Below are 23,062 nucleotides of genomic sequence, written 5' to 3' on the forward strand. Positions count from 1 at the left end.
ATCATTACGTGTAATTCTATGTAAAATGTGTATATTCTTCTGCACATCTAAGCATACTTCTTGAGCTGTCTGTATACCCCTGACTGGTGGTCATTTTTTTAAAGAAAAAAAAACTTTTCTGCATCTCTTCTAAAATCTGGGTGAAAGATTGAAAGGAATGTGAATCTTGTTCAGTACGTTTATTTATTACTTGCTTTTTTAAAGTCTATCAACCTTGTCAACAGGCATACCAGCTAAGATAGTTAGACAAGCTAGCTACTCTAACTTGATTTGATTTATTAGGATCCCCATTAGCCAATGCTAGTTTTACACATAACGAATAACAATTTACATACATTTAAAAACATGAACATGTAGTGTGTGTGTGTGTGTGTGTGTGTATGTGCATCTATCACAGGCCTGGGCAACTCCAGTCCTCAAGGGGCCTGATTGGTGTCACACTTTTGCCCCGGCTAACCCACCTGACAACAATAATCAAGTAATCATGATCTTCAATTTAGATAGCAATTAGTTTAAATCAGCTGTGTTTGCCAGGGATGGGGAAAAGTGACACCGTGTACATTGTACAACACCGTGAGGCGTTTAAACTTGTTTTTTTAAACCAGGTTTGCTGTTCACTTGTGTTACATTCCCACAAGACAAAAATAAAATGTTGATCACAACAAAGGGAACTAACAAAGATAATCACTTTAACAACCAAAACAAAAAGGGGTTCAAAAGGGGTTCTGAAAGGCGCCAATGTATGTCCCCACTGAAAGATGTCAAAGGGTTCTTAAAGACACCCGCCATGGATGCCCATTAGGTTAGCTAATATATACTGAATAAAAATAGAAACGCGACATGTAAAGTGTTGTTCTTGTTCCATGAGCTGAAACAAAAGATCCCAGAAATGTTCCATACGCTTATTTCTTAAAAATGTTGTGCACACATTTCTTTACATCCCTGTTAGTGAGCATTTTTTCTTTGCCAAGATAATACATCCACCGGACAGGTGTGGCATATCAAGAAGCTGATTAAACAGCAGGATCATTATACAGGTGTACCTTGTGCTGGGGACAATAAAAGGCCACTCTAAAATGTGCAGTTTAGTCAAACAACACAATACTACAGATGTCTCAAGTTGAGAGAACATGCAATTGGCATGCTGACTGCAGGAATGTCCACCAGAGTTGTTGCCAGAGAATTAATTTTTAATTTCACAACCATAATACGCATTCAACATCATATTAAAGAATTTGGCAGTACGTCAAATTTTGAAAAATGAGCGAGAAAGATCACATCACATTGCATAGCTGGGTGCCAGCAGCGTTTTGCATGCGCAACAGCTTGGAGCAGACATTTCTCTCTCTCTCTCCTATTGAAGAAGCTACAGTCCCGGTTGAAATATTATCGATTATATATTGTAAAAACAACCTGAGGATTGGTTATAAAAAACGTTTGACATGTTTCTACGAACATTACGGACACTATTTGGAATTTTTGTCGGCGATGTCGTGACCGCTCGAGCCTGTGGATTTCTGAACATAACGCGCCAACCAAATGGAGGTATTTTGGATATAAAAATAATCTTTATGGAACAAAAGGAACATTTATTGTGGAACTGGGAGTCTCGTGAGTGCAAACATCTGAAGATCAAAGGTAAGTGATTCATTTTATTGCTTTTCTGACGTTTGTGACCAATCTACTTGGCTGCTAGCTGTTTGTAATATTTTGTCTACTGAGAGATATGTCCTTACATAAACGCTTGGTATGCTTTCGCCAAAAAGCTTTACTGAAATCTGACATGCCAGGTGGATTAACAACAAGCTAAGCTGTGTTTTGCTATATTGCACTTGTGATTTCATTAAAAAAATTAGTAATTTAATTTGAATTTGGAGCTCTACAAATCAGCGGATGTTGACGAAAATGATCCCGCTGGATGCATCAAGAGGTTTTAACAAACTATAGTTTTGGCAAGTCGGTTAGGACATCTACTTTGTGCAAGACACAAGTCATTTTTCAAAAAATGATTTAAAGACAGATTATTTCACTGTATCACAATTCCAGTGGGTCAGAGGTTTACATATAAAGTTGACTGTGCCTTTAAACATCTTGGAAAATTCCAGAAAAGGATGTTATGGATTTAGAAGCTTCTGATAGGCTAATTGTGTAACGATCCTCTTTGTCTGATGAAGAGTAGTCAAGATCGGACCAAAGTCTGGTTCCACAAGTCTGGTTCATCCTTGGAAGCAATTTCCAAACGCCTGAAAGTACCACGTTCATCTGTACAAACAATAGTATGCAAGTATAAACACCATGGGTCCACGCAGGCGTCATACCGCTCAGGAAGGAGATGAGTTCTGTCTCAGAGATGAACGCACCTTGGTGCGAAAAGTGCAAATCAATCCCAGAACAACATAGCAAAGGACCCTGTGAAGATGCTGGAGGAAACAGGTACAAAAGTATCTATATCCACAGTAAAACGAGTCCTATATCGACATAACCTGAAAGGTCGCTCAGCATGGAAGAAGCCAATGCTCCAAAACCGCCATAAAAAAGCCAGACTACGATCTTCAAATGCACATGGGGACAAAGATCGTACTTTTTGGAGAAATGTCCTCTGGTCTGATGAAACAAAAATAGAACTGTTTGGGCATAATGTCCATCGTTATGTTTGGAGGAAAAGGGGGAGGCTTGCAAGCCAAAGAACACCAACCCAACTGTGAAGCATGGGGGTGGCAGCATCATGTTGTGGGGGTGCTTTGCTGCAGGAGGGACTGGTGCACTTCACAAAATAGATGGCATCACGAGGGAGGAAAATGATGTGGATATAGTGAAGCAACATCTCAAGACATCAGTCAGGAAGTTAAAGCTTGGTCGCAAATGAGTCTTCCAAATGGACAATGACCGCAAGCATACTTCCAAAGTTGTGGCAAAATGACCTCAATCCTATTGAAAACGTGTGGGCAAAACTAAAAAAGCGTGTGCGAGCAAAGAGGCCTAGAAACCTGACTCAGTTACACCAGCTCTGTCAGGAGGAATGGGCCAAAATTCACCCAACTTATTGTGAGAAGCTTGTGGAAGGCTACCTGAAACGTTTGACCCAAGTTCAAATCAAATCAAATTTTATTTGTCACATACACATGGTTAGCTGATGTTAATGAGAGTGTAGCGAAATGCTTGTGCTTCTAGTTCTGACAATGCAGTAATAACCAACGAGTAATCTAACCTAACAATTTCACAACAACTACCTTATACACACAAGTGTAAAGGGATGAAGAAAATGTACAGTATATACATATGAGATGAGTAATGTAGGGTATGTAAACATTATATTAAGTGGCATTGTTTAAAGTGGCTAGTGATACATTTTTTCCATCATTTTTTCCAATATTAAAGTGGCTGGAGTTGAGTCAGTATGTTGGCAGCAGCCACTCAATGTTAGTGGTGGCTGTTTAACAGTCTGATGGCTTTGAGATAGAAGCTGTTTTTCAGTCTCTTGGTTCCTGCTTTGATGCACCTGTATTGACCTCGCCTTCTGGATGACGACACTACAGTGTTAGGCTTGATTACCAACAACGACGAGATGGCCTACAGGGAGGAGGTGAGGGCCCTCGGAGTGTGGTGTCAGGAAAATAACCTCACACTCAACGTTAACAAAACAAAGGAGATGATCGTGGACTTCAGGAAACAGAAATGGTGATATAGGTCACTGGCAGGCCACACTTTTTGGAAAATATGAGATGGTCAGTTCGGGATCAGATAAAAGGAGGGACACTCAGTCGCATTTAGAGAGTTAGAGAAAAGGGTTCCAAAAGGGTTCTTCAGCTGTCCCCTTAGGAGAACACTTTTTGGTTCCAGGTAGAACCATTTTGGTTCCAGGTAGAACCATTTTGGGGTTCCATGTAGAATCTTCTGTGGAAAGGGTTCTACGTGGAACCCAAAACGGTTCTACTTGGAACCAAAAGGGTACAGTGTACCTAAAAGGGTTTTTCGGCTGTCCACATAGGAGAACCCTTTGAAGAACCTGTGTTGGTTCCAGGTAGAACCCTTTTGGTTCCAAGTAGAACAATTTTGGGTTCCACGTAGAACCCTTTCCACAGAGGGTTCTACATGGAACCCAAAATGGTTCTACATAGATTCAAACCATTTTGGTTCCAGGAAAAAAATGTGGTGAAAAATGTGTCGATGTGCCCTTGAGCAAGGCACTTAATGCTAATTTCTCACATAAGTCGCTCTGGATAAGAGTGTCTGCTAAATAACACAAATGTAAATGTACTCTTGTTACAGAGATGGGTCCACAGGTAAGACGTCTTCCATCTTTACACGCACACTTCTTTCCATATTGGTATATTTATCGTAGGTTGTTAGGATGCTGTATTTACACTGTACCATGTGGCCCTGTGCTATTTGTTTCCTTACTCAGTGCCAATCCAGATGCCAGATGCTCCTGAGAGCATGGCAACTGACCTACAGCTGGCATCCGTAGCCCCACCCAACCCAACCAAACACACAAACCAGGAGTCTATTCACTAGGATCCAAAAGGAAGCAAAACGACTGAAACGGAACTAGCTTGTTTTCATTGCAAAATATTTGCTAGTGTCCACTAATAAATACACCCCAGGCATCCCTGAGTTTCGTCCTGTGAATCAGGGGGGAAGTTAAGGTGAGTGGGCACCATTAGTAATCGTAGGTGTCTTTCCATTTTTACACCAGAGTCAACATAGTTAATCAGCCAGTATTGACCTGCTCTGGTGCCACACAGAGCCACATGGGAGGTTAACAAACATTTAATCAGCACCAGCCCCCTGCCTGGCTGTCTTGCAGGTGATGCTGCCCCTGGGAGAGGAACAGAGGCATGGATGTGCATACAGTACCACACTATGTACCACATCCGATCCCGGAGGAGTTTGTATACATTACCACACCTCCTTGCCCTTCCAAATAAAATATACAGTACCAGTCAAAAGTTTGGACACACCTACTCATTCAAGAGTTTTTCTTTATTTTTACAATTTTCTACATTGTAGAATAATAGTGAAGACAGCAAAACTAATACACATATGGAATCATGTAGCAACCAAAAAAATGTTAAACAAATCAAAATATATTTTAGATTTTAGATTCTTCAAAGTAGCCACCCTTTGCCCTGATGACAGCATTGCACACTCTTGGCATTCTCTCAACCAGCTTCACCTGGAATACTTTTCCAACAGTCTTCACGTAGTTCCCACATATGCTGAGCACTTGTTGACTGCTTTTCCTTCACTTTGCGGTCCAACTCATCCCAAACCATCTCAATTGGGTTGAGGTCGGGTGATTGTGGAGACCAGGTCATCTGATGCAGCACTCCATCACTCTCCTTCTTGATCAAATAGCCCTTACACCGCCTTGAGGTGTGTTGGGTCATTGTCCTGTAGAAAAACAAATGATAGTGGGACTAAGTGCAAACCAGATGGGATGCCGTATCGCTGCAGAATGCTGTGGCAGCCAAGCTGGTAAAGTGTGTCTCGAGTTCTAAATAAATCACTGACAGTGTCACCAGCAAAGCACCCTCACACAATCACACCTCCACCTCCATGCTTCACGGTGGGAACCACACATGCAGAGATCCTCCGTTCACCTAATCTGCATCTCACAAATAAACAACGGTTGGAACCAAAAATCTCACAGACCAAAGGACAGATTTCCACCGGTCTAATGTCCATTGCTCGTGTTTCTTGGCCCAAGCAAGTCTCTTCTTCTTATTGGTGTCCTTTAGTATTGGTGTTTTTTAGCATCAATTTGACCATGAAGGCCTGATTCACACAGTCTCTTCTGAACAGTTGATGTTGACATGTGTCTGTTACTTGAACTCTGTGAAGCATTTATTTGGGCTGCAATTTCTGAGGCTGGTAACTCTAATGAACTTATCCTCTGCAGCAGAGGTAATGCTGGGTCTTACTTTCCTGTGGCGGTCCTCATGAGAGCCAGTTTCACCATAGCGCTTGATGTTTTTTGCGACTGCACTTGAAGAAACGTTCAAAGTTCTGGACATTTTCCGGATTGACTATCATTAATGTCTTAAGTAATAATGGACTCTCATTTATCTTTGCTTATTTGAGCTGTTTGCCATAATATGGTCTACGGTCTTGGATTTACCAAATATCTTCTGTATACCACCCCTGCCTTGTCACAACACAACAAATTGGCTCAAAACGCATTAAAAAGGAAAGAAATTCCACAAATTAACTTTTAACAATGCTCACCTGTTAATTGAAATGCATTCCAGGTGATTACCTCATGAAGCTGGTTGAGAGAATGCTAAGAGAAAAATTGTCATCAAGGCAAAGGGTGGCTACTTTGAAGAATCTCAAATGTAAAATATATTTTGATTTGTTGAACACTCTAGCTCAGTATGTGTAGCCCATTTATCTGATGCTGTCTGGCCAAAAATACTATCGCCCTCAAATACATTGGCTACACATTGTAAGACAGAGGGGCGCTGTTTTGCTCGCTCGGATGCTTTCTCCAGTGAGATAGTTTCAGCCACTTGTGAATTGAATTAAAGTTGGCTGGAAGCTGGAAAAGCTGGAATTATTTTGGACGAACAAGTGAATGTAACCTACTTTTGAATAGGTGGTGCGTCCAATGGGCTAATAAACTAAGCTTCCCCTAAAGTACATTTAAATACTTTTACCAAAATTATACATTTACTCCTGTCTATACAGAAATAAATAAAGTAATTCAAAATACTTCACCAGAAAGCATGACTTAGGTGAAGAGAATCATTAGCTTATTTTGTTACAAATCACAAGCTTGTAGGCCTACAGTATGACTCTTTGGGAAGCCCACAATTTGGGCAGTACACGTGGCAATAGGACTAGCTGATTATTGAGTTGTGGCTGTCAGTGAAGAGCATCTAAAATGTGTTAAGATAATGTGTCTGGAGTATAATAAATACAAATGTTGAGACAAGACGAAGGGGAGGGGTGTGTGGCAAAGATATAGGCATGCCTCTCTCCAGAATGCATGCGCTCAGCTTTCCAGAATGACTCGGCTGTCTCCCGCCAATTCTTGCACATTCACTGTTTCATTGTGTGCATTGTTTGCCCTTGGATTGTTTATTTTTATCAACTCCCCATTACATACAGTTGAAGTCTGAAGTTTACATACACCTTAGCCAAATACATTTAAACTCCTGACATTTAATCCTAGTAAAAAGTCCCTGTCTTAGGTCAGTTAGGATCACCACTTTAATTTAAGAATGTGAAATGTCAAAATAATAGTAGAGAGATTTATTTCAGCTTTTATTTCTTTCGTCACATTCCCAGTGGATCAGAAGTTTACATACATTCAATTAGTATTTGGTAGCATTGCCTTTAAATTGTTTAACTTGGGTCAAACGTTTCAGGTAGCCTTCCACAAGCTTTCCACAATACGTTGGTTGAATTTTGGCCCATTCCTCCTGACAGAGCTATAGTAACTGAGTCAGTTTTTTAGGACTCCTCGCTCGCACATACTTTGTCAGTTCTTCCCACACATTTTCTATAGGATTGAGGTCAGGGCTTTGTGATGGCCACTCCAATACCTTGACTTTGTTGTCCTTAAGCCATTTTGCCACAACTTTGAAAGTGTGCTTGGGGTCATTGTACATTTGGAAGACCCATTTGTGACCAAGCTATAGCTTCCTGACTGACGTCTTGAGATGTTGCTTCAATACAGTGCCTTGCGAAAGTATTCGGCCCCCTTGAACTTTGCGACCTTTTGCCACATTTCAGGCTTCAAACATAAAGATATAAAACTGTATTTTTTTGTGAAGAATCAACAACAAGTGGGACACAATCATGAAGTGGAACGACATTTATTGGATATTTCAAACTTTTTTAACAAATCAAAAACTGAAAAATTGGGCGGGCAAAATTATTCAGCCCTGTTAAGTTAATACTTTGTAGCGCCACCTTTTGCTGCGATTACAGCTGTAAGTCGCTTGGGGTATGTCTCTATCAGTTTTGCACATCGAGAGACTGAAATGTTTTCCCATTCCTCCTTGCAAAACAGCTCGAGCTCAGTGAGGTTGGATGGAGAGCATTTGTGAACAGCAGTTTTCAGTTCTTTCCACAGATTCTCGATTGGATTCAGGTCTGGACTTTGACTTGGCCATTCTAACACCTGGATATGTTTATTTTTGAACCATTCCATTGTAGATTTTGCTTTATGTTTTGGATCATTGTCTTGTTGGAAGACAAATCTCCGTCCCAGTCTCAGGTCTTTTGCAGACTCCATCAGGTTCTTCCAGAATGGTCCTGTATTTGGCTCCATCCATCTTCCCATCAATTTGAACCATCTTCCCTGTCTCTGCTGAAGAAAAGCAGGCCCAAACCATGATGCTGCCACCACCATGTTTGACAGTGGGGATGGTGTGTTCAGCTGTGTTGCTTTTACGCCAAACATAACGTTTTGCATTGTTGCCAAAAAGTTCAATTTTGGTTTCATCTGACCAGAGCACCTTCTTCCACATGTTTGGTGTGTCTCCCAGGTGGCTTGTGGCAAACTTTAAACAACACTTTTTATGGATATCTTTAAGAAATGGCTTTCTTCTTGCCACTCTTCCATAAAGGCCAGATTTGTGCAATATACGACTGATTGTTGTCCTATGGACAGAGTCTCCCACCTCAGCTGTAGATCTCTGCAGTTCATCCAGAGTGATCATGGGCCTCTTGGCTGCATCTCGGATCAGTCTTCTCCTTGTATGAGCTGAAAGTTTAGAGGGACGGCCAGGTCTTGGTAGATTTGCAGTGGTCTGATACTCCTTCCATTTCAATATTATCACTTGCACAGTGCTCCTTGGGATGTTTAAAGCTTGGGAAATCTTTTTGTATCCAAATCCGGCTTTAAACTTCTTCACAACAGTATCTCGGACCTGCCTGGTGTGTTCCTTGTTCTTCATGATGCTCTCTGCGCTTTTAACGGACCTCTGAGACTATCACAGTGCAGGTGCATTTATACGGAGACTTGATTGCACACAGGTGGATTGTATTTATCATCATTAGTCATTTAGGTCAACATTGGATCATTCAGAGATCCTCACTGAACTTCTGGAGAGAGTTTGCTGCACTGAAAGTAAAGGGGCTGAATAATTTTGCACGCCCTATTTTTCAGTTTTTGATTTGTTAAAAAAGTTTGAAATATCCAATAAATGTCGTTCCACTTCATGATTGTGTCCCAGTTGTTGTTGATTCTTCACAAAAAAATACAGTTTTATATCTTTATGTTTGAAGCCTGAAATGTGGCAAAAGGTTGCAAAGTTCAAGGGGGCCGAAAACTTTCGCAAGGCACTGTATATCCACATAATTTTCCTCCCTCATGATGCCATCTATTTTGTGAAGTGCACCAGTCCCTCCTGCAGCAAAGCACCCACACAACATGATGCTCCCACTCCCGTACTTCACAGTTGGGATGGTGTTCTTTGGCTTGCAAGTCTCCCCCTTTTTCCTCCAAAACCGCCATAAAAAAAGCCAGACTACGGTTTTCAAATGCACAGGAGGACAAATATCATACTTTTTGGAGAAATGTCCTCTGGCAGAACAGAACTGTTTGGCCATAATGACCATCGTTATGATGATATGCACTTTTTGCACCAAAGTACGTTCATCTCTAGGAGACAGAACGCGTCTCCTTCCTGAGAGATATGACTGCTGCGTGGTCCCATGGTGTTCATACGGGGTACATTCAGGCATTTGGAAATTGCTCCCAAGGATGAACCAGACTTGTGGAGGCCTACAATTGTTTTTCTGAGGTCTTGGCTGATTTCTTTCGATTTCCCCATGATGTCAAGCAAAGAGGCACTGAGTTTGATGGTAGGCCTTGAAATACATCCACAGGTACACCTCCAATATACTCAAATGATGTCAATTAGACTATCAGGTGCATGGTGTTTCCTCTGACACTGGTGTGGCTGGCTTCCGGGTTAAGTGGGCAGTGCAGTCCGAGTCTGTACGGGAGTTGCAGCGATGAGACAATATGTAACTACCAATTGGATACCACGAAATTGGGGGGTAAAAGTAACCATACAGAAATACAGCCGGTATGGTGCATTTTAATCAAATGTTATTTGTTTAAAAATAGTTGTGTTAAAATATATTACACATTACGCATTTTAAACTTCACGCCAGTAACACTTCTGTATAATCAATACAATCGATAAGAGTGGGAAAAACAGTGCTTATGGTTGTGATAAAAACACCAAAGCATTAACGATTAGTAATCAAATACAGACAACACTTTCTAAAAGCCTATTTCACACTATAGCCTGCTGAATTCACAAGATAACTTCACTTTCATTAGGATTTCAGCACAAATGAAAATGTGGCATTGACTTGCCCATGGATTGATGTTTCAGCATTGTCTCAATGAAAAGTTCAGCATTCACTAGCCACGTGTGACTTGCACGAGCAGTTACAAACTTGCTAGTGTTAGCGGCAGGTCGGACAAGCAATATCGTAGTACAGATGTAGCCTGAGCTGGAATGTGAAACTAACTGAAAATGGTCAGCTTTAGAAAACCCTGAGTAGATCTAGCTTGCTTCATAGGACACCCCTCTGACATGAGGTGAGTTGAATGAGCCTGAGTGCTGTCATTAATCCAGCACGGAGCCGGGGGTGAGAGGGGCTAAGTGGGCAATGGGCACATGTGGATGGATGAGGAGATGCCCACTGCCCAGGCCGTGTGTCAGGAGCAGCCACCACGAGGTGCCAACACAAAGATCCTGGTAGTGCCTGCTCCTCACCCTCCTTAGCCACGTGCCCGCTGAGTGCTCAGAGACAAAGGGACACATGATCACTTTCCCTCCTGCCTGCAGCCCTCTGAATGGGATGGGACCCTCTGCAGTCCACAATGGCAAAGTTGACAATAGGGTGTGTGTGTGTGTGTGTGTGTGTGTGTGTGTGTGTGTGTGTAGGAGGGGTATTGTCTCTCTCGTTGCAGAAGCAGGTTATGCAACCTACAGTTTAAAAAAAAACATGAACTCATACTTAACATTTGCTTTGACATGACGACATCATCGCTTGTGTTATGCGGCTTGTGATTACGTGAGTAATGTTAATCAGCAATATAATGCCAATATAAAATATTTGGCATAATTTGTGTGACGATTCATTTGTGGGGCAAAATGTTCTAGTTTGGATTTGCATCTCTTCCTCCCTAGATGAACCTTGGGCTGTCTGTAATGTGCTTTTCCCATCAGCAGTTTGTTCATAGTTGTTCGCTAGTTTGTTACCTTGTATTTCAGAGAGAGTTTTCCAGCAACAGAACTGGGATGAACACTGTAGACGTCTCACCCACCATCCCATTCTCACACTGCCTGGGCTTACGCCTCCCAAATTAGGGTTGTGTTTTTCACCTTGTCGGCTCAGGTATTCAAACCAGCAACCTTTCAGTTACTGGCCCAACAGTCTAACTGCTAGGCTACCTGACACCTTAAAAGTGTACATGGAGAATTGTGCACGGAGATACATACACACAGAACACAGCCAAGTGGACTGGATCCAGCGACTGTGTGACTGGATTGGGGTGCCCCTGGGCCATGGGCACAGACAGTCCACATTGAGAAATGCAGCTGTTCTTCTCTGTTACACGTCTCATCAAATTCTGTCACGTCAGGCGACAATTATAATAGCTTGCGGGAAACCATTGAAATGTACTGAAGCCAGGGTGACATGATATTTGATATGTAACCCAGTGATCCCACTGTAATGGAAAACCATGATAGCTGTGGTACTTTCCATAGACCATTTGTATTATTTATTTATTATGGATTATGTAGGAGAGGCTTCCATTAAAGAACACCCTCTGAGTGCTGTTACTCTTCCTGGGGTCCAGCAAAATTAAGGCAGTTGATATAATTTTAAAAACATTACAATAAATTCACTGATTTCCCAACACACTGTTTGCCCTCAGGTGCCTACTCCACCACCACATATCTACAGTACAAAATCCATTTGTACGTATATGTCTGTGTGGCTTCACAGTCCCGCTGATCCATAAGGTATATTTTTTATCTCTTCTTTAAATCACATCCTACCGCTTGCATCAGTTACTTGATGTGGAATATTCTTTATTTTACCTTTATTTAACTAGGCAAGTCAGTTAAGAACAAATTCTTATTTTCAATGACAGCCTAGGAACAGTGGGTTAACTGCCTGTTCAGGGGCAGAACAACAGATTTGTACCTTGTCAGCTCGGGGGTTTGAACTTGCAACCTTCCGGTTACTAGTCCAACACCACTAGGCTACCCTGCCATGTAGTCATGGCTCTATGTAGTACTGTGCACCTCACATAGTCTGTTCTGGACTGTGAAGATATCCCTTGTGGCAGGTTTTGTGGGGCACCTGACCACACAACTGAACAGTAGTCCAGGTGCGACAAAACTATGGCCTGTAGGACCTGCCTTGTTGATAGTGTTGTTAAGAAGGTAGAGCAACACTTTATTATGAACAGACTTCTCACCATCTTAGCAACTGTTGTATCAATATGTTTTGACCATGACAGTTTAGCCACCTCAACTTGCTCAATTTCCACATTATTTATTACAGGATTTAGTTGAGGTTTACGGTTTAGTGAATGATTTGTCCCAAATACAATGCTTCTAGTTTTAGAAATATTTAGGAGTAACTTATTCCCCGCCACCCACTGAAACGTACTGCTACTCTTTGTTCAGTGTTGCAGTCATTTCAGTCGCTGTAGTAGCTGACATGCATAGTATTGAGTCATCCGCATACATACAGTGGTTGCTCCACTAAATGTTTTGCGATTTTGCTGCGGGACTTAGAGGTAATTTGTGGTTTAGTACGGTCCCCTGCGTCACTACTTCATTTCTCCAGGCCAGCGCAAGGGGGAGTTAGAGCTCTGATTATGCTTTTGGTGTCTCTGTAGTACTGGAGCCTACTCCTGGCCAGTCACATTGTACAGTGCCTTAGTGGCGAAGTGGTCTAAGACAGTGCAGCCTGAGTTGTTACAGATGCTGGTTCAATATCTGAGCCCGTCTCAACTGGGAGATCCATGATATGACTGTAGTTTTTGGTTTCTCTCCCTCTAAAAACAGAAATAAATCATTCTAAATAACAAACTGGCTTTGTTTACAAATTAGTAACAATATCTCACCCCATGTTCAAGAGTGGCCTTTTTCTCACTCATTTGACTTTATTTGAAAACGAAATCATCTCCAAAATATTATTTTTTAAACAAAGCGATTATTATTTTTATTAATTTTGAATTATATAAAAGCCCCTTGGACATTCTCACAGATATATTATTAACCCTATTGTTAGCAGGACAATATATATATATCATCATATGGGTCATGGCTCTCGAGTGGCACACAATGGGATTGCCTTGCAGTTCTCCAGCTGTATCCACTGAAATAGAGGTGGGCGCGCGAGGTTCAAGGCACGAGGGTAGGGGGCTTTCCGTATTTCAAAATGACAATGCTTGTCTTTCATAATTCGGCCAGATATACTTGGATGTGTAGTGTCAGCGTTTTTTGCTGGAATGTCATGCCTAAATTTGCTAATCTTGCCAATGAAAAAAACATTAAAGTATTATTTGGTTTTGTGATGAATGAGCCATCTGATTCAATGAATGACGGAGCTGAGTTTGCTTTTTCCCAAAAAATATAATTTAAGGTGTTCCAAATCTTTTTACTATCATTCTTTATGGCATTAATCTTTATTTCTGTCACACCTTGATCTGTTTCACCTGTTTTTGTGCTCGTCTCCACCCCCTTTCAGGTGTCGCCCATCATCCCCATTATCCCCTGTGTATTTCTACCTGTGTTCTCTGTTTGTCTGTTGCCAGTTCGATTTGTTTGTGAAACCTACAAGCGTTTGTTCCCCTGCTCCTGTTTTCGAGTCCTTCCCGGTTTTGACCTCTCTGCTTGCCCTGACCCTAAGACTGCCTGCCGTCCTGTACCTTATGAATCTTATTATAATCATAATACTGAATATAATGTGTGTAGTTTTAGTCAAGAATTAGAACAAGGACTTTATGTTCCTTGTTAGAAACTAATGGAGCTATCGTCAGACCGGCTGGAATACTGTGTTCCTTACAGGACATTCTGTCCCTACCCAGGGAGGGGAGAGACCGTGGGCTTGTTGTAGATTGTTTAACAGGTGGCAGACAATGTGAGAAGGCTTGTGAACTATATTGCGATTGTATCTGAGAGGAGGAGGGACATTTATGACGAAATGTGAGGTATATAAACCAATGTACATGGTATTATGACCAGAGCTCTCGAGAATAAACGCTATTGGCTAATTTTGGTGGCTGGTCTCTGTCCATTTTATGCAAATAAGAACCTTACAAATTCTCAGAAACAGACAGTGTTTTAATTGAATTGGTTAATGAACACATAAGAAGTAAATTAATCTAACACTTACCCCACCTCTCTGAATTATTGACCCCTGCCTGCCTTTGACCTGTTGTTCGCCTGCCCCCATTTAAGGAATAAACTTTTGTTTCTTCAACACTGTCTGCATCTGGGTCATACCTTAAATGTGATGGTATCATAGTGTAGTTTCTTCTTCTTTTTATTCAGTTTAGTCACATGATTTCTCAATTTACATAGCATGGTGTAGTAACACATGGTTAATGGATGTAGTAGCTCTATGACAACACACTGGTGTAGAATGTGACGTCTACACACAGAAGGTTAGTCAAGGTCAAGAGTCATAAGAAGAGCTCTAGAATATGGTGAGTGCCAGGCACGTAAGCAATATTAACAGAGCTACACAGATACTTTTCACCTAGAACCTGATCCAACCAAACAGACACAGGAGGAGTGCACTACAAAAGTGTTTTACCCCTGTCCTCAAACCAAGCAAACAAAGTGCAACCAAAGCATTTTCAAACCTGGTAAAAAGACAACATGTGAAAATTGTTTTACGCAAATGAACCCCTCCCTTTTACAAACCTGGTTAAGCAAAGCCAACACAAACCATTTTGTGATGCAAACTCCCTCCCTCCTCCCTGGTTTGGTTCTGGCAAACTTTCTGAGCTTACTTCATTATAGAGGTTAGCTGGCTACTTAGAATATAGCTCTAAGAAACAGCCTAGTAACAGAGTGTTAGCCACAGGGCAACTTTGCAATAAGACTCCAGGCCCTTCTTCGCTTCTTCTGACACTTGAGGCACAACTTTGGGTCTGAGCCCAGGTCAGGATAGCTCCACTGGCTCGGCTTACACTTGTGACTGTGCAAACTAAAGGTCTGCCTCACACGACTCTGTAACATCACACGCTCTGTCGGTCTCTGTCTGTGTGAGATTGCACTATGCTGAACTCTGTTTTACTCCCGTTATTCAAAGCCCCTGTCGGAATAAAACACCTTCATACATAGCTGCGCAATCATAGTTTAATGGCTGTAGTGTTTTAATGAAGCGATATATCAGGAGTTGTACAGCAGCAGCCAGAAGGCCAGTTTCCCTGTGAGGCTCCAGTAAGGCCTCTTTACAGCTGCTTTATACCTCAGCTGTTATATTGTTAGTTTTTCATGGAAGATCATAATATGATCTTATCTAAATATTTAAATATTATTTCAGACATGGCCTGTGACATGCTACAGTACTGTACCAACTAGGAAAATTATACAGTCATTACTATCAGCATTCCTTCATGAAAGCAATGGCATGGCTTGGCATCCTTTGGAATATGCTGGGCTGGAAACCTCAACAGTACAACTTCAGTCAGGCACCAGCAGCTATATAAGGACCCTATAGGTGGCTGGAACAATACATAAAAACATATAAACAAACACGGGTAACTGTCCTGTGATCCATATAAATGCAGAATGTCAAATGACAAGGTCATGTCTGAAGGGGACCCATCCGGGCCAGACAGGGAAAGGACTGGGATAAGAATAAACTCCACTTTAACGGAGCAGGCGGCTTGGCTCAAACAGAACTATTCACAGGGCTCAAACAGAACTATTCACAGGGCTCTTCACTTCAGACTGACAGGAGAGCACAGCTGCCTCTTTCCCATCCAGCCTGGTCCCAGGACAGACCTACCAGCCACCCCTCCAATCGCAGGACAGACCCACCAGCCACCCCTCCAATCCCATCTTGAATGCGGAGCCAGGTCAACCAATCAGCTACTCCAACACGCCATGCCCTAGTTGGGGTGGGGGGGGGGGGGGGGGGTCAATGACTGGAGCCCTGCTTATCAGCCCTGTTCTCCAACCTCACCGGTAAAGTTCTGTTTCATTTACGGACCGGGGAGAAAACGCAATAACTCCAAAACAGTGAAAAGATTGTTCAAGTGCAAAATGTCCAAATGTCATCAGTTTAACCGGTTTTAAGGAAATTAAAAGCTGAGGAAACGATGAAACATGTTTCTGATAAGACTTCAGTTTGTCTTGAGTGCATATTTTATGAGGTTGAAAGACTGTGTGTTTGCATTGACAGTGTCACAGGTAACACATTACACATGCATTTGCATTTTCTCAAGAGGTGCTGAAAGAAATAAGTCATATTTCTCCACTCCTGTTTCCGAGACAAAATTAACATTTGTTGTACAATTCTACTGCAAGAAATGCATAATTCTGCAGGAGTTAATATCATATTATACTACATGTGAGATGTTATAGGCCTATAGTCAGTGTCCAGATTTCAGTTACCATTCTGTTAAACCCATATGAACTTAAATTATAAATATTATTTAATTCATCGATACAGGTATACTTGTGAGTGGGATTTCAAAGGTGCATGTAAACAGCTTATCCTGAATAAGACCTTACGAGGGTTATGAGCCACTATCTGGAATACTCTGAGCATGTAAACGTGGTCATTGATTTATATATACACTAGATGACTGAAAGGGGGTGCCGTTTTGAAGCCTCCACCCGTCTATCTTGGCACTTTCTAACCACCATTGTAAAACATATTTTGGAAGCTATAGAAATACATTTATTAACGTCTACAATTTTTTTTCCCATGTTTATTATATTACAGACACCCTAGAGCATACATTTAAACAATAGTATATGAGCTAAACATTAACATAAAAAATATATATAAAAACATTTTCCTTTAAGTATATTTTTTGGAAAGTTCTGTTACTGTCCCCACTACAACAACAACACACTTAAATACATGTAATTTAGTACTTAAAATATATAATTGACATACTGTAGAATTACATTCATTCCTAAGGAGGACTGCTTCTTCTGGGGAGTGTCAATACGGCCGACCAGTGGTTTCAGAGCCTCTCAATGGCCAATACATAGCATCAGCAATCAGGGTTTATATACATAATTGGTTTTGAGGTGGGAGTGTGGGAGGTAGGCATACTGGGAAATAAATGGTCCCCCATGCGGTCTATGATACTTATCCACTGCTACATTCCACATGACCAGGACTCATATTTCAACAAAGTATGGGCAAAGGCTACTTATACTGGCCTGAAAAAGCGTGTTTAAAATCAAAGAATGTCTGAGGTACTATTGCTCCATTATGTGGGGGAGAGGGGGGACCTATATACAACAAGAGACTTGCTCTTTAAAAAATCTGATTGAATAGAAATAAATTGATTAGCACAATGGATATCATTTATCCCACATACCCATCACATGTTGTCTCATTCAATGAGGGGGTTTCCTTAAAAAAAATCGGTGTCTGCTATCTATTCCTTACAAAATCATATACATAGACCATTATACCATTCATTTAGGTACTCTCAGGGGCCATGCATGCTCTGTTTTTTTAATGGTTATGCTATCTGGCAATGAAACTTGAGTCACATGTGCCAACACACATGGAGTGCACAAGATATTGTGAAGGTGGCAAAATCAAATGGAAGTGTGTTTTTTATGTAGTCTTCAAGGCACCAAGGTCTGGACGAGTAAGACACAATGAAACGAATTGACAGTTTTCTTCTAAGGCACATGTTGGTGACATTTGCGCGTAACGCCATAGGCCTATTAATATTTGTGAGGGGGAAAACTAAACTAATGGATAAGAAATAAGGCACATTAAATCGTATATGGTATATGAAGGCATTGCTCATTCATGTGAATAAGGAATGGTTATTTTTCTTTTTCATTGTCTTCACCAACGTGTTGGCAGTACGCGTCAATTGGGTTTCATAAATGGAATAGATTCTTGAACTTCAGTTTTGAATGAACTATGTATTCAGTTGTGGAACAATCAATTAAAACATTCGACAATTCAGTGAACAATGAATCGTGTTTCTTTACATAGAGGCAAGCGTTGAAATACTGTTAAAATCTTACCAGATGAGTCGAGTGCCACGCTGTGAATTAATTCCGCGGTTAATTATATATTTTACAACTCTTTACTCTCAACGCTGTCCTCTTCTTTTCTTGACTCCTCGGTCTCTTCTGTTTTTATCTCTAAGATAATAACGCGCACTCAATTATCTCATGTAGTTTGTAGTAAAATAAAAATGTTCATTGAGAGATGAACCGCATTTGTAAATGGACTATAGCTGAGCTGTATGGCTTGTTTTAAGTTCCGCCTCCCCTGTCGGTGTCTGCTATCTATTCTATTCGTTCAAGGTTCCCACTCACTGTGCGCGTGGTGAGGAAATAATCGGAAACGCACGGTGGGTTACTTTCATGTCCTTAGTTTTTACTGCCTGTAATGTACCGTAGCGATTTCGGTGGGTAGCCCTGATCCGGACTCGTCAAGCAAACACATTAACCATTATGCCAAGATGTCCAAACCTTCTGATGAGATCACCAGGTGTTGGGTTAAGGTAGCTACAATACAAACCATACGATATGCATGCAGCAATGCCATGTAGGCTCATGTAGACTTAGTTGAAGCATTTTGGCAGGCTATTGGAACACCTCTCAGAACCGTATCCTACATATGTTAATCAAGCATCATGCCCTGTCTATTTACATATGGGCCCCTCATGATGAGTTCAGATTGTTTTGTGACCCCCACCACCATCAGAGTTGCCCATCCCTGATTTACATCATGAAATGTTATAGAGCTGGGTGGAGAGCAATATCGAGTAAATTGACATTCTTAGGCTTCATGCAAGGCACTTGTACTTGGATATGCACGCCTAGTCGCCTACTATACCCATATTTGACGGAGTCCCATTAAAGAGCCTAATTGGTTGCCGTGCCATACTGAGATTTGTCACCAAGGTCTCTGTTGTGAGGATGCCATGTCTCTGGAATGGGAGGATCAGATACCTCATGGTGAGAAATGAGAGAGAACAACAAGGCTAGAGAGCCTTTAGACTGGCCAGAGGGGGAGAGGTCAATGTTTGAGCTGACAGATGAATAGACCAACTGCGCGACACTTCACAAATTAATTGTTTTAATTTAATGGTTCTGCACCAGGCTTGGTTGAGTTATACTGCCACACATGCGTTGTGGGTTATTTTGGTTTCCATCCCTGAGGAAATCTGGTGTGTGTGTGTGTGTGTGTGCATGCCCGTGTTGAGAATGGCTGGTAGGGGGGTTACTTAGACCCCAGAGCTGTCCTGACAAAGACTTATGACTTTGATGTGCTTTTAATGTGTGATTTTATAATAAAATAAAATAATCACCACTGGGTATTTGTTTTAGAACTCTGTCAATTGGCTTGTCGTGTTTGAGCTCTATTTTACTGAGGGGGAAACAATTATGAGCAATGTAATAGCACTTCCTATTATTGGGAAGTGGAAAAAAGTTAACTTTGTCAGTTTATTTCCTGGATACATTGTCTGCTTGAAATAAGTAAATAATCATCCAGTACGACTGTATGATACATAAAGTATCAAACTGCTGGGTTATTTTACCAAAACAGTGTCTTACCCACTGAGTTTGGCCTCTGTCTCCATCCTTCAGTGGGATCCAGCTTTCCATCCCAGATCATAGATCACTGGTGATGCCACGAGGCAAAATATATCTTATCCAATACCCATTCATTGACTGACTTGTCTGAGAAACACAACAATTGATACAGAAGTGTCAATGATAGTAATGGAAGAAGTTTCTGTGGTATTTCTTATTGGTTATTGACCAAACAACCAACCCTTTGACCTAAATCTAAATCAAGCTAGTAGGAAGGTGTGGTGGGGAGGTGTGATGGGGAGATGTGAAGGGGAGGTATGGTGAGGAGGTTGGAGGTCAAAGCTGCTCGGCCGTCTATATGGACCACTTGGATCTTGTTCATTATTGAAACAGGAAAAATTATTATTTCTGTAATGTGATAGACTGGTTGTCCTCAACATGTCTCAGTAGTGCATGCAGGGCCCAAGTTGCCCCATGAAAGGCAATGCTTCTGTCTGGATCACTACGCACAGCTCACTACGCCACACAGACACACAGCTCAAAACGCCATACAGATCACTACGCAACACAGACACACAGCTCACTACGCCACACAGCTCATAACGCCACACAGACACACAGCTCAAAACGCCATACAGATCACTACGCAACACAGACACACAGCTCACTACGCCACACAGCTCATAACGCCACACAGACACACAGCTCAAAACGGCATACAGATCACTACACAACACAGACACACAGCTCACTACGCCACAGACACACAGCTCACTACGCCACACAGCTCACACACCACACACACAGCTCACTGCGCCACACAGACACACAGCTTACTAGGCCAGTAGACACAAAGCTCACCACGCCACATAGACAAAAAGCTCACTACGCCACACAGACACACAGCACCACACAGACACACAGCACCACACAGACACACAGCTCACTACGCCAGGCAGACACACAGCTCACAACGGCACACAGCTCACTACGCCACACAGACACACAGCTCACTACGACAAAAAGCTCATTACGCCACACAGACACACAGCTCAATATGCCGCACAGACCACTACAAAACACAGACACCCAGTTTAACTACTTCACGCAGACACACAGCTCACTAAGCCACACAGCTCACAACGCAACACGGACACACAGCTCACTACACCACACAGACACACGGCTCACCCCTATATGCAGACACACAGCTCACTACGCCACACAGCTCACTACGACACACAGCTCACTACGACACACAGACACAACGCTCACTACGCCACACAGACACATACCTCACTACACCAACCAGACAAACAGCTCACTACACCACACAGACACACGGTTCACTCCTCCATACAGACACACAGCTCACTACGCCAAACAGACACACAGCTCACTATGCCACACAGCTCTCAACACCACAAAGACACTCAGCTCACTACGCCACACATACACACAGTTCACAGTGTCTCCTGACCCCTCCTGTCTCAGCCTCCAGTATTTATGCTGCATGTGTCGGGGTGCTAGGGTCAGTTTGTTATATCTGGAGTACTTCTCCTGTCCTATTCGGTGTCCTGTGTGAATTTAAGTATGCTCTCTCTAATTCTCTCTTTCTCTCTTTCTTTCTCTCTCTCGGAGGACCTGAGCCCTAGGACCATGCCTCAGGACTACCTGACATGATGACTCCTTGCTGTCCCCAGTCCACCTGGCTGTGCTGCTGCTCCAGTTTCAACTGTTCTGCCTTATTATTATTGGACCATGCTGGTCATTTATGAACATTTGAACATCTTGGCCATGTTCTGTTATAATCTCCACCCGGCACAGCCAGAAGAGGACTGGCCACCCCACATAGCCTGGTTCCTCTCTAGGTTTCTTCCTAGGTTTTGGCCTTTCTAGGGAGTTTTTCCTAGCCACCGTGCTTCTACACCTGCATTGCTTGCTGTTTGGGGTTTTAGGCTGGGTTTCTGTACAGCACTTTGAGATATCAGCTGATGTACGAAGGGCTATATAAATACATTTGATTTGATTTGATTTGATTCACTATGCCACACATCTCACAATGCCACACAGACACACATCTCACTATGCCAGGCAGACACACAGCTCACTACACCACACAGCTCACAACACCACAAAGACACCTAGTTTACTATAACACATAGACACACAGCTCACTACATCACACAGGCACACAGCTCACTATCCACACAGCTCACAACACCACAAAGACACCTAGTTTACTATAACACACAGACACACAGCTCACTACGCCACACAGACACACAGCTCAAAACGCCACACAGCTCAATACGCCACACAGACACACAGCTCACTACTCCACACAGACCGCTACGACACACAGCTCACAATCAAAGTGGTATGATATGTTAAGGTGATATGGTTAAATATGACAGACGGTTACATAAGGCAAAAACAAAAGTAAGGTAGTTGGTCGGCCATATAACTTGAACGTCTAGCAACCCAAACGTTGCAAGTTTGAATCTCATCACGGACAACTTTAGCATTTAGCTGGACTTTTCAATGACTTACTACTTTTTGGCTACTTTGCAACTGCTTAGTAAGTTTGCTAACCCTTCCCCTGACTTTAACCTTTTTAGTCAACCTTTCCCCTAACCTTAACCCTAACCCCTAACCCTAACCCCTAGCCTAGCTAACGTTAGCCAGCTAGCTAGAATTCGTAACATATCATATGTTTCGCAAATTCGTAACATATTGTACGTTTTGCAAATAATGCCAATTGTAATTAGTAACATATCATACGAAATGGGTGATGGACATCCACAAATTAATACATACCATACGAAATGTAACATATCATACTAAACCTAAATCATACTAATGTATATGCAGAATAATACGAAATGCTCTGAGACCGGCTTCATGGTTAGGTCATTTAGGGTGGCTCATGTTCACTACCTTTAATGACCTGCCCGCCCCGTTTGACGACCCCCTCTTTGTCAGTGAGGCTGGTCACCACGGAGACAGACTTTTTATAATGTGAGGCCCTCGGGGCCCAGCCACCCAGGGGGGCGGTACTAAAGGAGCTTTACAGGCAGCTGTGTCAGTCCACAACAACAACAGCATCAACAGCACGCTGACATTCAGAACCAGCTTAGAGTTATACCCCAGACCTTTCTGGGAAAATGATGAAAAACAAAGCAGTTTAATATCCAAGATTGTTGTCCCTGCAGTCAAGCCAACTGTGCTTCAGGAAAGGTGTGAGAATACTTGATATTAAAATATATTAATTTAATCTGATCAGAGACAACATACTC

At 42.1% G+C, this 23,062-nt stretch overlaps 1 protein-coding gene across 4 annotated transcripts in view; it reads right to left on the reverse strand.

The window, feature by feature from the left end:
• The window catches only part of LOC110494674 (sodium-coupled neutral amino acid transporter 3), a 58,572-nt gene extending 39,798 nt beyond the window's left edge, over window positions 1-18,774 (reverse strand). For 2 of the 4 annotated variants that reach the window (XM_021569954.3, XM_021569950.3), the window contains exon 1: window positions 18,243-18,774. The gene's annotated coding sequence lies outside the window, so the exon portion shown is untranslated. The remainder of the gene's footprint in view (window positions 1-18,242) is intronic. The other 2 variants (XM_036950745.2, XM_090206300.1) reach the window with 2 other exon arrangements.
• Window positions 18,775-23,062: the final 4,288 nt, after the last annotated feature.

The sequence above is a fragment of the Oncorhynchus mykiss genome, chromosome 17 (assembly GCF_057628025.1).
Source record: "Oncorhynchus mykiss isolate SJ-2025 chromosome 17, ASM5762802v1, whole genome shotgun sequence".
Taxonomy (NCBI): domain Eukaryota; kingdom Metazoa; phylum Chordata; class Actinopteri; order Salmoniformes; family Salmonidae; genus Oncorhynchus; species Oncorhynchus mykiss.